We start from the raw sequence: 14,264 nt of genomic DNA on the forward strand, positions 1-14,264 counted from the left end.
TACACCCGGACACCCGCCCCCCAGCATCGTGTCCCTGGACCCCCTTTTAACTTCTCTCCCCTCCCCGACAGGTCCCTGCACCCGGACACTGGCGCCCCAGCATCGCGTGCCCCCGCACCCCCACTTCCCTCCTCCGCAGCCGCATTCCGGCGGGCACGCCCGGCGGGGCTCCTGTCACGCGATGGGGCCTCAGCCGCAGTGACAGCCGCCTGGACCCTGGCCAGGGCCTCGCGTGCGAGCAGGGCGGCCGGCGTGCCCCACCCCCAGGCCTGTGGCAAGCCGGGGAAACCAAACGCGCCGGGAGACCGTCCTGCAGGGCCGAGCAGCGGTGGGGGCGGCTTTCCGGAAAATCCATCTGAGCTGAAGGCGCCGGCCCCCTCAATTCCCAGGTCCCTCAATTCAGGGGTCTCAGGATGCTGAAACGGGTGACCAACTCCAGTAGAGTGGGGCGCACAGCCAGGGTCTGGGGGCTCACCAGGTCATTCCTCTTATTCGTGGGTGAAGGCGATGACACAGCCACAGGGCCATGGGGGCGGCATCTCAGGAGGCAGAGGAGCCCCCAGGGCCCCTCCAGCAGCTCCCCCTCAGCTCTACACTGAGTCTGCTGCCGTCTCAGGGTTTTCTCCTGGGGTACCCTCCTCCCTTCTCCCTGGACTCCTACTCCTCTCACTGAGTGTCTGACCTGGGAGGGAGCCCACTGGAGAGGGCAGTGGGAGGGGCCGCCACCTCTGGGAGGCCCCTGCAGTCAGACACAGCCCCACCACGGGGCGTGCCCTGGGCCTCTCTGTGCCAGGTCTCCTCTGTGACAGGGACAAGCCCACCTCTGTGGTTCCTGGTGTCCACCCTTTGATCTGTACCTAATTTTTTGTGGTAACAGGTCAGGGAGAAAGGCTGGCAAGGAGCAGGTACGGGGGTGTCCTTTTGGGGAGTTGGTAAAGGTGTGGAGAGAGTCTTGGTGGTCCCCCATGGCTTGGTGAGGAGGTGGCAAGGAGGGACATTCCAGAGACAAGAGGTGCCCCAAGGCCCAGGGCACAAGGAGCTCCCTGCAAGGCCAGGCGGGGATTGAGAGGCCCATCCGCGTCCAAGCGCCCCGGGCCCCTCGTGACCCACTGTCCCCACCTGCTGGCCCTGCCCTGTATGCAGAGAGGAGGCCAAGCCACCAGGATTGGCCCCACCCCAGTCCTCCTCCACCCCAGCCTGGCCTCTGAGGGGCAGGTGAGAGGTTAGGGGGCCTCGAAGACCCCTGGTCCCGTAGAAGTGGTCCTCACCCTGGGTAGAGCCTGGGCTGGCATTTGGCATCTGATTCTATCAGACAGCCCAGAGCCGCATGGCAGGAAGAGGAGGCTGGGACTGCCCACTTGGAGAAATGTTCAGGACTCCCCGGCTCACGCAACTCACCGTGAATCCTCACAGAAGCCTGGGCCGGCCTCTGTCCTTACAGCTCACTCCCTCACTGAGTCACCCAACAGCCCCCAGAACTTCAGCCACACTTGAGATTCTCACTGCCCAGTCCAAGCTCACCACCAACTAGATGTAGAATTAACCAGAACCAGCCTTTCTCCCACTTCATGATTTCTTGCATCCCTGAAAAGGTTGGTTTGGAACAGAGAGAGGTTGAAGAATTATCAAGGAGACAGTGGATGTCCCTGTGAAGATGCCACACATGCAGCCATGTGGCCAATGAGAGATGCCAAGTGCTCCTGGTGGAGGAGAGACCGGAGGACTCCCCCATCCCTGCCTCTGGATGGTGCTGTGATGCCCAGAAGGTGGCACCCACTTTGCTTCCAGTTCAGGTGAAGCCAACTCTTCAGCAGTCAGGACAGGTGAGCCAGGACAGGTGAGGCCAGGATGTGGGATGCACTGGATGTGGATGCATGGGGCTGTCCAGGGGTTTGGGTACAGGACTTCTGCCATCCAGTGTGACTGAGAGAGAAACCAAGGGCCCCAGAGGAGGCTGGACTGAAACCCTGATTCTGGCCAGATGCAGTTCCTGGAGTGGACAGGTGCACGTCCACAGACCGGCCCCTTTTTGGAGCAGAACACATGCCTGGTAAAACCTGTCAGCATTTCAGTGTTGAGCCGAGAACCCCAGGGCTCCACACTGTCCCAACCTCCATGCTCTGGGCAGCACCCACAGGTCTCATCCGACTGGTTCCCTCCTCCAGCCTGGTCCAGCAGCGTGCTGGCCCACGGGCTCAGCCTTCTGCCCCACACCCTCCCAGTTCAGAGCCGCATCCACACTGGCCTGCATGCCCCTCTGCAGGCAGCTAGAGTGACCACAGCTCTGCTCTGCTCTTCCCCGCGCTGTGTGGGGTCAGGGGTAGAGGGGGAACGAGTGGGCTTGGAGCCCGGGGACCCCAAGGAGCAGACTGCCTCCTGTTTCTGCCCACTTCTCGTTCAGCCCAGACCCCCTAGGAGTCATGCTTAGCAGATGGGGGTCCTGGGAGCCTCAGCTTCCCTGTGAGATGGGGTGGGGCTGTTGTGAGGGTGCAAGAAGGCCACACCCCTGCCCTGCTTCGTGGGGCCCGGCAGCAGGTGCCCGGGCAGTGAGTGTCCTCATGCACTGCTTCCCATGCCCTATAGCTGCTAGCTCAGCACCGCCCACAGCGAGGCAGTGTTAAAAATGGACTGATGTCTGCGTCCCCCCAAATTCAAACATTGAAATCCTACCCCCAAGGTGATGGTGTTAGGAGGTGATAGGTCATAAGGGTGGAGCCCTCAGGAATGGGGTTAGCGCCCTTATAAAAAGAGGCCAGAGAGCTCCCTCGCCCCTTCCGCCCCAAGAGGACACAGGCGAGGGTGGCCATCTGCAGCCCAGAAGAGGCCCTCACAGAGCCTGACGGTGCTGGCGCCTGAGCCTGGACCCCAGCCTCCAGACATGAGAACAAATGCCTGGGGTTTATCAGCCCACCTGTGGCACTGGTTACAGCACCACATTGGCTAAGACAGGCGGTTACCAGAGTGTCCAGGTTAGACCACAGGACCACATGCCGTGTCTTTCAAGTCTAGTGGGGCAGGGTCCCTGGCGGCCTGTGCCCTGGATGGGAGTGTGTACACCTTCCCTTGCGGGCCCCCTCGTCACGCCACCGGGGGGCTGGGCTGCCACCTGAGACTGAGAGGTCCAGGTCATGAAGGATCCACCAGAGGCCAGCCGCTTCAGCTGATCACTCATTTGCTCCCAGTGCCAGGCCCTCCTCTGGGTGACCCTGGAGACACTTCTCCAGGAGCCCAGAGGCCACCCGAGTCCAGGAGTTGATGACACCCTGAGGAGTCTGCCCACCTCTCCTGACACCCACTCTCCATGACACCTGAGCATCTTTGTGGGTCCCATACAGCGCAGTACAGTTGGACTAAGGGGAGCAAATGACCAGGGCCTGGCAGGGAGGGCAGGCGGCACTCCAGGGAAGAGAGGGAGGGGGTTCAGAGGAGGGAGAGAGAGCAGGTGCTCCAGGGGAGGGAGGGATGGAAGGAGAGATGAAAGGAGGGATGGAGGGAGGGCTGGTGGGAGGGTACTCCAGGGGAGCGGGGGAGGGAGGGTGGAAGGGGGAATGGAGGGAGGGATGGAGGGAGGGTGTTCCAGGTGAGGGAGGGGAGGGAGGGATGGAAGGATGGAGGGAGAGATGGTGGGAGGGTGCTCCAGGGGAGGGAGTGTCGGGGGAGGGATGGAAGGTGTCCCAGGCGAGCGAGGCACGCAGGAGGGTGGTAAGCTCCACAGAGGGGCCAAGTGCTCCACCTCTGATCCCTGCTCCCCATCCCAACTGTGTCTACAAACCCCTCTGCAATTTTGACATCAAATTAGTGGACTTCCACCTCACAGTTTTCAAACATTCAAACTATTCCTCCTTTCACTTTTCAAGAAGTGAAAGATAAACTCCTTGTTTTGTGTTTGGAAGATGAACATCAAATATACATACCAAGGCCTGGCCCAGAGGAGACTCCAGAGGGACAGCCCGGGGTGGGGGGGGGATGGGGGAGCGAGCCAGAGGCCTCCCCCTCCCTGGCCTTCTGCCCTCCTAGCCACACCCCCACTGCCCCCGTGGCTGGCAGCCCCACCACCCTGCCCCTCAGGCAGGGGCCCCTCCTGTGACTCAGAAGGCTAATTACACAACCATACACAGGGGCCCCCATGGTGGGGCTCGCCACAGGTGGGCATTACATCCCCTAATCCTTGTATTAGCCAGCCAGGTGGGCGCAACAGGTAAGACAGTAGGCAGATGGGTGGGTGGAGGGGGAGTAAACAGCAGGGTATGTGTGAACACTGTGCATGTGAGGGGATGTGAACACTGTGTGTGTGAGGGTTGTGTGAACGTGTGTGTGAGGGGATGTGAACACTGTATGGGTGAGGGTGTGTGCAAATGCTGTGTGTGAGGGGATGTGAACACTGTGTGTGAGGGTTGTGTGAACATTGTGTGGGTGAGGGTGTGTGCAAACGCTGTGCGTGTGAGGGGATGTGAACACTGTGTGTGAGGGTTGTGTCAGCACTGGGTGTGTGTGAACATTCAGTGTGTGTGAACACAATGTGTCGGGGTTAGGACAATGAATGGGTGAGTCTGATTCCTTTGGCAGGATGCTTCCGACACACAGTGTGGGCGGGGCGTATTGAACAGCATGTGCGGTGCACTCAGGGGAGGAGAGGGCTGTGGCAGGTGGATACTGGGGTAGGTGTGTGTCCTTCCAACACCCTTACAGCTAGAGGGGTGGAGAGAAAGATTACACTGCTGTTCAAGGCCCCAAGTTCCCGTGGGCAAGAAAACCCATCAGGGGTGTAAATATACGCTCATTTCACGCAAGCACTGCATTTCGGAAATGAGAGCTCATTCCAAGATGAATATTGCATCAAGTTGTTGATATCTACCGAGAGAATTTCTGTATCCTCCAAAATGCACCAGCGAACTTTGGAGATGTGACATGTCAATACTGCTCAAAAGAGCCACAAAAACTGCATTTCCTCAGAGCCAGTGATGATGGGGAAGTGGCAGCTGCGTGTGTGTCTCTCTGGTCAAGAGAATGCGTTTCCAGCCACTGTGTGAGGTCACTCATCTCAGGCGCCAAGAGGGCCATGCGGTAACTTGGGTCACACAGACCCCTGTAGAGGCAAGGCGCCCTTTCCTCTAATCCCCATGTCACAGGCAAGAGGCAACCAGAAACAGCTCTCTGGGAAGAAAAAGAAAAAGGAATACTATTTATACGCATTGCGGATCCATATTCTCTTTGTGATGTGGAACATCTGGAACAAGCCAACTATTTGGCGTTTTTGTCCAGTTTCAGTACAACAGAAGGAAAGTACGCCAGGCCACGTCCAGGGTTCAAGAAACACGATGTAAAACAAAACAAGCCCCCTGCAAAATAGTGTGCTGATACTTTTAAAAAGTCAAATATTTATACAGTTAATAACTGCTCTGGGTGCAGGTGTAAAGATATGCAAGCAGGACCCCTACACTGGCACCCGGTGAGTCCAGACAGGACAGAGCCTCGGAGGGGACACGCTGACCATCTTTAGTAGCAGTCCTGGCTGATGATGGTCCCGGGCTACCCACCTGCGGGCCCAGCGGCCCGTGCTTTGGCGTAGTGCCCACTCGGCCGTCAGAGCATATCTGATCGGTGTATAATTAATGAATTTATAAGTAAATTTATAAAGAAGCTTCCAGTTACATAACCTCAAATTTGCTAACAACCCCGACTTGGAGTTGCCTGTCAGTCACCGCCTTCCATTTCCTCACAGGAATCACTCACATGTCCAGAGGTGACCAGTTCTCATCAGAGGCTTGGTCTGATAATTCACGGTCCACAGATACAGACTGAACTGAGTGGAAAGCACTGGGTGGAGGGCCTCCTGCCCCATGCTGCCCAGGTGCATGGGCCCCTACAGGACTGTTCATTCGCTACTGCAGTCATTCATTTCTTCAGCATCCGTATTGCCAACCCCTGTATTGGGCTGTCCACGGAGAATGGGATGGACAGGACCGGAGACACGCGGCTCAGTGCTGAGGAGAACAAGAGCGGGCGGCAGAGGCTCTGTCAGGGTTCCGGCAGGTGGTGATGCTGCCAGCGTGCAGGGAGGCTGAGGAAAGGCCGGGAAAAAACTGAGGGACCAGCAGGGACCAGGCTCAAGGAAACTGCAGGTGTGCTGGGCCATCAGGGGAGCAGCCTCAAGTGACCACTCCTCGAGCTCCACGGCACCTGTCCTGCCGACGCTACATCCCAGTCCCGGCAGCCCACTGCCACCTGCCTCCAGCCCGCCAGCCCAGCCACGGCGAGGCAAATGCAGGCCATTCTTCTATTTCTCCACAGGAGGCCTGGGTGCGCGAAAATGCCAAGTGCCCTAGGAGATTCACACGTGGCCTGCCTCACAAGCCTTCCACGCACGCCAGGCTCCCCACACTGCAGGCGCCATGCCCCTGCTCGCTCCCTCTGCCCCCCTGGGGACCTCTCTCCCTTCCAGCCCCTCAGAGCCGCTGCAGTTCACACCGCAGAGACTTTCCAGCTTCAGTTTCCTTTTGTTCCTCTTCTGTTCATTTCTGTCTTACTTTGAGACAACGTGAGGCTTACAGAAAAGCTGTAAGAACAGCACAAAGCACCCAAACACCCTCTGCCCAGAGACCACTGCAGCTCCACTGACAGTCCCACCTGCATCCTCTGAGCCAGGGCTCTGGCCCTGGGTCACATGTGCCTGCTGCTCTGCTCCCCTCCCATCAGAAAGGCCAAGGCTCTGCAGTCTCTCCCCATTGACCTTGAAGATTACAGCAAGTTACTTTGCAGACTGCCCACAGTCTGGGTTTGTCTGGTGGGTCCTCATGATTAGTTCAAGGTTATTCATCTTCAGCCGGAACATCACAAAAGTGACCACGTTCTTCTCGTGCATCCTGTGCGTGGCACGTGGTGTCACTTTATCCCATTATTGTGGGCTCAAATTTGATCACTTAGGATGGTGTGTGCTGGGTTTCTCTACTCTAAGTCTTTTCCCTTTGTAATTAGTATATATTTTGTTGGGAGATAGTTTAAGACCACAAAACTCCCATTTCTCACCCCATTTTTATCCACTGATTTCAGCATCCATTGATGCTTCTTGCACCAATTATTACCACCTCCTCTGTCAACAGTCGTCCATCGATAATGCTCTCTCCTGTCCGTATGAGTTAGCAGTCTATGGTGAGGAAGAACTTTCTCTTACTATTCACTTATTCATTCATTCATTCATTCACATCAGTGTGGACTTACGGAATCCTATTCACTTATTCATTCATTCATTCATTCACATCAGTGTAGACTTATGGGATCCTATTCTATCCAGTGGGTTATGATCCATTACTATCCTTACTCATTTTAGGCTGAACACGTCCCAGCCTTGGCCTGTGGGAGCCCCTTCGGGATGGCTCTGTGTCCTATGACAAGGCCCCATCACTCTGAGCACTGCCTTGCTTTCCAGCACAAATGTGCTGAGCAAGTTTTGTACTTTCCCTGCTCCAACTCTGGAGGAGGCCAGAAAGCCCTGGTTCTTTTTCATGGTGAACAGTGTCTAGAAAGCTAGATCAGCATGGAAGTCGTGCTCACTGTGCCATGTGTCACTGCTCCCAGCCCGCCACAGACAAGGCTAGGAAACACACACACACTTACTCACACATATGAGCAGAACGTGAGTTCACACCAGTACCTCCAGTTCCAATGTAACACCACAGGATTCAGTACAGAGTGGAATGATTTTTCCTGTAATACTTACAAGAAATAGCTTTGAAACTGTCTGGGCCTAGATTTTCTCCGTGGGAGGATTTTTAACTACTGATTCAACTTCTGTCTTTCTGCAGGGAAAGATTCGCCCTGAGCGAACATCTGTTGCCAATCTTCCTCTTCTTCGCCCCTCCTCAAAGCCCCAGTGCATGGTTGTATATCCTGGTTGTAAGTGTTTCTAGTTCTTCTACATGAGTCGCCGCCACAGCATGGCAACTGACAGACAAGTGGTGTGGCTCCAGCACGAGGAAGTGAACCTGGGCCACTGAGGCAGTGAGAGCTCGAAGCTTAACCGTGAGGCCCTCAGGGCTGGCTCTGATTCACCTTCTTTCATGGTCATATGACTATGCAGGTTTTACACTTCTTGAGCCAGTTTTAATAAGCTATATTTCTAGAATGTGTTCATTTATGTTTTCAAATTTATTGGCATAAATTTGTTCATAATAGCCTCAAATTCTCTCTTAAATATCTGCAGCATCTATAATTGTGCTCCTTTTATATACCTAACACTATTTACTCTTTTTTCCTTGCTCGGTCTCACCAGATCTTTGTAAGTTTTATCCTTTTAAAGGAACCCTAGTGTCTGTTTCTTTTCTATTTCACCAAGATATTCCCCTTTATTATTTCCATTTTTTGACTCTCTTCTTGTTTATTTTGCTTTTCTTTATTAAGACTACTAAACTGAATGCTTAGTTCATTAATTTTCAGGCTTTCTTCTTTTATATAAACACTTAAGGTCATTTATTTCTAAGTACTGTGTTAGCTGCATCCCACACATTTTGATTTGTAAATATTTTCAAAATTCCATCATGTTTTCTTCTTTGATCTATGAGTTAATTACAAGTGTGTTTATTTACAGATATAAGGGTTTCAAGTCATCTATTCATTACTGATTTCCAGCTTAATTGCACTGATGTCTTATGATTCATTCTTCATGATTTTGTCTTCTGAAATTTATTGAGACTTGCTTTATTGACCAATTTGTTTTCAATATATTTACAAGTTCCACGTGGGCCTGAAAAGATGTGAATTCTGTAGTTTCAGAGTATAGTTCTTTTAAAAAATGTACACATGATCTTTTTTTTTTTAAGATTGGCACCTGAGCAAACATCTGTTGCCAATAGTTTTTCTTCTTCTTCTTCTCTCCAAAGCCCCCCAGTACACAGTTGTATATTCTAGTTGTAGGTCCTTCTGGTTGTGCTGTGTGGGACGCCACCTCAGCATGGCCTGATGAGTGCCACGTCCATGCCCAGGATCCAAATCTGCGAGACCCTGGGCCACGAAAGTGGAGCATGTGAACTCAACCACTTGGCCACAGGGCTGGGCCCCAGAGTATAGTTTTTTATGTATGTCCATTACATTAACCCTTTTTTTGCATTGTTCAAATCTCCTATAATCTTTACTGATTTTTATTTATTTGATCTATTAAATACTGGGAAAATTACGTAAAATCTTTCTCTCTGATGATGAATTCATGTAATTTCCCTGATAGTTCTGACAATATTTGTTTTATATTTTGAGGTTATATTATTAGAAGCACACAAATTTAAAATTATTTTATCTGCTTGATGAGATGATTTTTTTTAATCTTCATGTGGGGACACTCTCTCATGGTCTCCTGTACTGGTTTTACCCCAAAATCAACTTTTTGACATGAATATGGCAGCATCATATTTCTTTCAGTTCGTGTTTTTCCAATATATCTTTTCCCGTCCTTTCACTTTCACCCTTTCTGTACCTTTTGTGAACAGATGCAGTACCCACTCCAATGGTCCTCATCTCCTCTTGGCATGTTACGTGCACTTATGTTTACTGTAATTAGCAACATGTTTGGAACTTTGTGCTTTCTATTTGTTCCACCCTTTTCATGTTTCTTTTTTCTCTTCTCTTGCCTTTTTCCTTTTGATTACATTTTCTTGTTCCACTTTTTTCTCTCCACTAGTTTGAAAGTTAAACTCCATTTCTCTTGTCCTGATAATTATTTTATTATGAATTAGCTGATCAGTCTGTAAAGGTAAGTAACACAAGACCCGCTAAACTCTTCAACTCAAGTCCCCCCTCTAAATGCATATGCTACTGTGATGAGGAACTTCTCTTCTTTTGTTCTTATAATATATCATTATTATTGATTATACCATCAGTGTGTGCTTTGATTTACCATATAGTCACCACCTTCTTGTTCTCCATTCTTTCTTGCGTCTCAAATATTCCACCTGGAATTTCCTTCCATCTGTGTGAAGTGCACCCTTTAAAACTTCCTTTAATAAGGTTCTCTTGGGTTCTCAGCTTCTTGGTTTTTGGTCTCTGAGTGTTCTTTAATTTCCTGCCGGCTCATTGGTATATTATGACAGGTCTCGGATATTTTATCTTGCATTTTTGGCTGTTATATCAGGAGGGCTGACTGGCCACTCATCTGCTGTGCTGCTGGAAATGGAAGAGACTATACAGTGGCAGCACATCTTCCCCACTGGCCTCTAATTCCAGGAGGGGCACCGTGGCGTCCTCTGTTTACTTGCATTATAACAGCTTGTTAATGTGGAACCCTTTCAGTCTGAATTTTGGCCAAAGCCCCAAGACAACAGGTTTCAACTACACCTGAGTCCCAAGGTGAGACTCCAGGTGACCTAGGCAGGGTTGCAAAGGAGATACCAGATGAGAGCGGTCAAGGCCAGGGGGAGGGCTTCCTTGGAGAGGCTGTGCAGTGAGTCCCACGTCCCCACCTGCACTAGGAGAGGAGTGAGGGGCTTTCTCTCCTCACCTCATGCTTGCTGGGAGGGGCTTCACAAGGACCCCTGCGAAGGCCTGCTGTGTGCTTCCTGGGGCTGGTGGTGGCACTGAAGTCTGATGTCTCTCCACACTTGAGAAATCCAAAGGTTGCACCCGGTGGCTCCAGGTAGGCAGCTGTGCTGCACCTGGGAAGTACTACTGCCAAACTGGTGGGTTGAAGGTGCACACTTCCTGTGGAGCAGGTGGGGCGACAACACCCAAACATGGGCCTGGGATGTCTCATGTCTTCCCAGGAGGGTGCCTGGAGGCCTGAGAAGAGGCCTTGGCAAAAGAGGCTAGTGGTACCCACTGACACCTGGGCTGAGGAAGGACACACAAGGGACCAGCTGGAGAGGATGGATTGCCTGTATTGGCCAACTGAGGCAGGCAGACCCCCAGGTTTGTGGTCTCTCAAGAAACCATGAACACACCCAAGAGTTCCCATGGACCCCCTGCCAAGCCTGTGTGCCAGCTCATGGCAGTGTGGCTGCGTGGTGCAGCTCCCAACCTCACCTCTTCTCCCTGCTGCCGCTCTCACGTGAAAGAGTCAGAAACCACAGCTGCAGGACCACAGGGAGAAGCAGCGGACCTGACCCAGCCTCCCGCCTGCTGGAGCCCCAGGGGAGGGTGGGAGAAAGTTCACACTTGAAAGACTTCCAGAGTTTTAAGTGTTTCACTGGACTGATCATACCCATAGCAGGCTCAGCCTGCCGGGGGCTGAATCTCCTGGAAGGACCAGAAAAGTCCTGCCCCGGTTCTCCCAGGGGCAGAGGGGGAGCCAGCCCTCAAAGGAGGTTTGCTGGGGCAGCAAGAGAAAAAGAGCAGTTTTTGGTTGACCCCGAGTAGACATGTCCTGGGCAGATGCAGGTACCAGGAGCCAGTGAGTAAACGAAAGAGGAGCCAGCAAGGGCTGCCCCTCCTCCTGCCCAGATTTATCTTTTGGGAGTAATTACAAGATGGCAGGAAAAATAAAACAAGCACGTGAAATAATTGAGTGACCTTTCCGCAAGATGACTGTGCAGGCCTGTCCTGGGGCTCAGAGGCTGGAAGCAAGGGCTGGGCCAGCTATCAATCCTGGATGCCCTCAAATGATGCAAAATGAGTGTGTCTTTGCTGGAAATGACCCCAGGGGGAGCATCTTCCGGAAAGTGTCAGTGATGGAGGGGAAGGGGAATGACGAGGCTCCCGCAGCAAACTGCCGACAGTGAATCTGGTAGCGACCACAGCCATGTCCCACGTGGGGACGAGTCCACCCAACGCTGCACACAGAGCAGAGAAGGCAGGTCCCCACCTCCTGCCACACCAAAGGGCTTGTCTCAGCTGCTCGGCTGCTTTAAGGAAACACCACACGCGCGGCTTAAACAACAGAGACCTATTTTCTCTCAAGTCCATGGTCAGGGAGCCGGCAGACTCAGTCCCTGTGAGGGCTCTTTCCCAGCTTAGAGATGCTGCCTCTACACCAGGCAGGGGGAGAGGCAGAGAGCTCTACGGTGTCTCCCCCCATCAGGACACTAATCCTCTGGGGTCAGGGCCCCACCGGATGACCTCATTTAACCTTAATCACCTCCTTAGAGACCTCATCTCCAAACACAGCCACACTGGGGTCAGGCCTCGATGTGTGTAACTGTGGTACACAAACATTCAGTCCGTAACAGGGCTCATCAAGAGAAGGATAACTCTCTAGTAAAAGTGGAAAATTGGTACAATTTAGCTTAACAACTGTATACACATCGGTCCTGGGTTTCAAGATCATTAACGTCTCAAGGAGCACTTCACCTCTGACGTGCTAAGGAGCATGGCATCCTGCGTGGATGCTCCGGGTCCACCTCAATGTGAGGGCTTCCAGACCTGCCCATGGTGGGGGCAGGCAGACCTGTCTAGCAAGGCAAGCAGGGTGGCCGGGATCTACCGGGCAGGGCTCCAGGGCAGGCGTGTGTGGAATTGGGTCCCACAGGCTGAGCACAGAGAATGCAAAGGGACGGGAGCCTCAGACATGACCAGAGGGTGCATGAAGAAGTGGGGACAGCATCTCTGTCACGTGAACAATCCCAGGTTTTCATGGAGAGTGAACTGCGCTGCTCCATCCTTCCCTCCCACTCAGTTTTGTGGGTGGAGACTGTTCCCCTCCCTCTGGCACATCTGGGTGGCCAATCAGCACTCCCGTCTGCGTGACTCATGGGTGGACCTGGATCCCACCCCCCACCCTGGCACCTGCGCACGCTGGCTCTCCACTCCACAAGCTCGTCCTCAGACCCAGCGAGTTGAGTCTCTGGGAAAGAGCTGACCCTGTGGTGCATCTGCTCAGGGAGGGTGACCCTGACAGACCACCAGGCCTAAGAAAAGGACTCCGGGGCTTCTCTGGCCCTCCATCCTGGGGTCGCACACCCTGGAGGGAACCCAGCTCCGCTCCAGCTCCACTTCGGGGGTCCGCTATGCCTCTCTACAGCCCCCTGTCTCTCCCCTTGGAAGTCAACTATTCAAGAGCAGAAAATCCCACTCTTGTGTACGAGCAGAAGGTTTTTAGAAGTGCTGGCGCTGTGCTCTATGCAAAAATGAAAGAAATAAATAAAATAAACCCACTGCCTTTTAAAAATCCATGAGAGCACTAAAGTAAACACTGAAAGCGAAGTTTCAGCCGTCATCACCCTGTGAGGCTGAGCTGCCTGCGCACGACCTTCCTGAAGGTGACTTTTTATGGGCACTCTAATGAAATCAGCTCATCCGCTTCTGAGTCAGGAAGCACAGATTAAGATCCAATTTTTATAGCTTGACTTTTTTCTAACTACACAGTGGAAATGAATTCGGTTTTTAGATTTCCCCTAAAACATACAGCTTGAGGGGGATTCAAACCTTGGAATCCTCGGTAGAAAAGGTGTGACAGAGAAATCAAGGCTGTTGTTTCACCCAAACCTGACAGTCAAAACAAGTTGTGAGCCGCGAGACTGACCGACCTGCAGCACAGGCGTCAGCCAGTCGGCCGCAAAGGCTCTGGCCCGGTGAAGGGGGTCTGACCGTATCAGGGGAGGGAGTGGGACCAGCGGTACGGTGGGAATATCACTCTGCTTCTGGTTAAGAACCAGGCATTCAGGTGGACACTGGGACAGCCGTCTGAACTCAAGCCAACCCCCGCCTAGCTGGCTAGCTGGGCACAGCTGGACCCAGGAAGTGACCAGTCCCCTCCCAATCTCCCACTGGGAGGTCCCCTCTGCATGAGTGTGTCAGTGGGAGAAGGGCGAACTGACAAACCACCCTCGGCAGTCCCCTGTCTGGCCTGAGCTGTCCAGACAGGTCATATGGAAGCTGGGGTGGACTTAGTCCAATGGCTCCAACTATAACAGGATGCTTTTTGGAGGCAAGTTTGGGGACCGTGCCCTCGATCTGTCCTGGTACCCGCCACATCTCGAATGACTCTTGCAACCTCTCCATCATACCAGAACCTGGAAGAGCACACTTGTCCTGCACAACTGAGCTCCTGAGCTCAGCCCTGGTCTTGCTCCCCTGCGAAGTGGATCCACCTGGAGCCCAGCGTTGTGGGGAAGCCTCAAAACCCCCAGAGCGAGTGAGGCTGAGAAGAGGGAGGCCAGCCCCTTCCCTTTCCAAAGCTGCTCTGCCTTGTCAACATCCAGCAAATCCTCTGCCAAATGATCACCCAGGACAAGGGGTGCAAACCAGCCCCTCCCAGCAAAACAGGGTGGGACCCAGATGAGACCCAGCCAGGCACAGGTAAGACTGAGCTGACACAGGTGGGCACAGGTGAGACCCAGCTGGACACA

General features: G+C 53.1%; 1 protein-coding gene across 2 annotated transcripts in view; it reads right to left on the minus strand.

Moving 5' to 3' along the window:
* AHRR (aryl hydrocarbon receptor repressor) overlaps positions 1–14,264 on the minus strand; it is an 84,642-nt gene that overhangs the window by 53,058 nt on the left and 17,320 nt on the right. The window lies entirely within an intron of this gene.

The sequence above is a fragment of the Equus quagga genome, chromosome 9 (assembly GCF_021613505.1).
Source record: "Equus quagga isolate Etosha38 chromosome 9, UCLA_HA_Equagga_1.0, whole genome shotgun sequence".
In the NCBI taxonomy this organism is placed as follows: domain Eukaryota; kingdom Metazoa; phylum Chordata; class Mammalia; order Perissodactyla; family Equidae; genus Equus; species Equus quagga.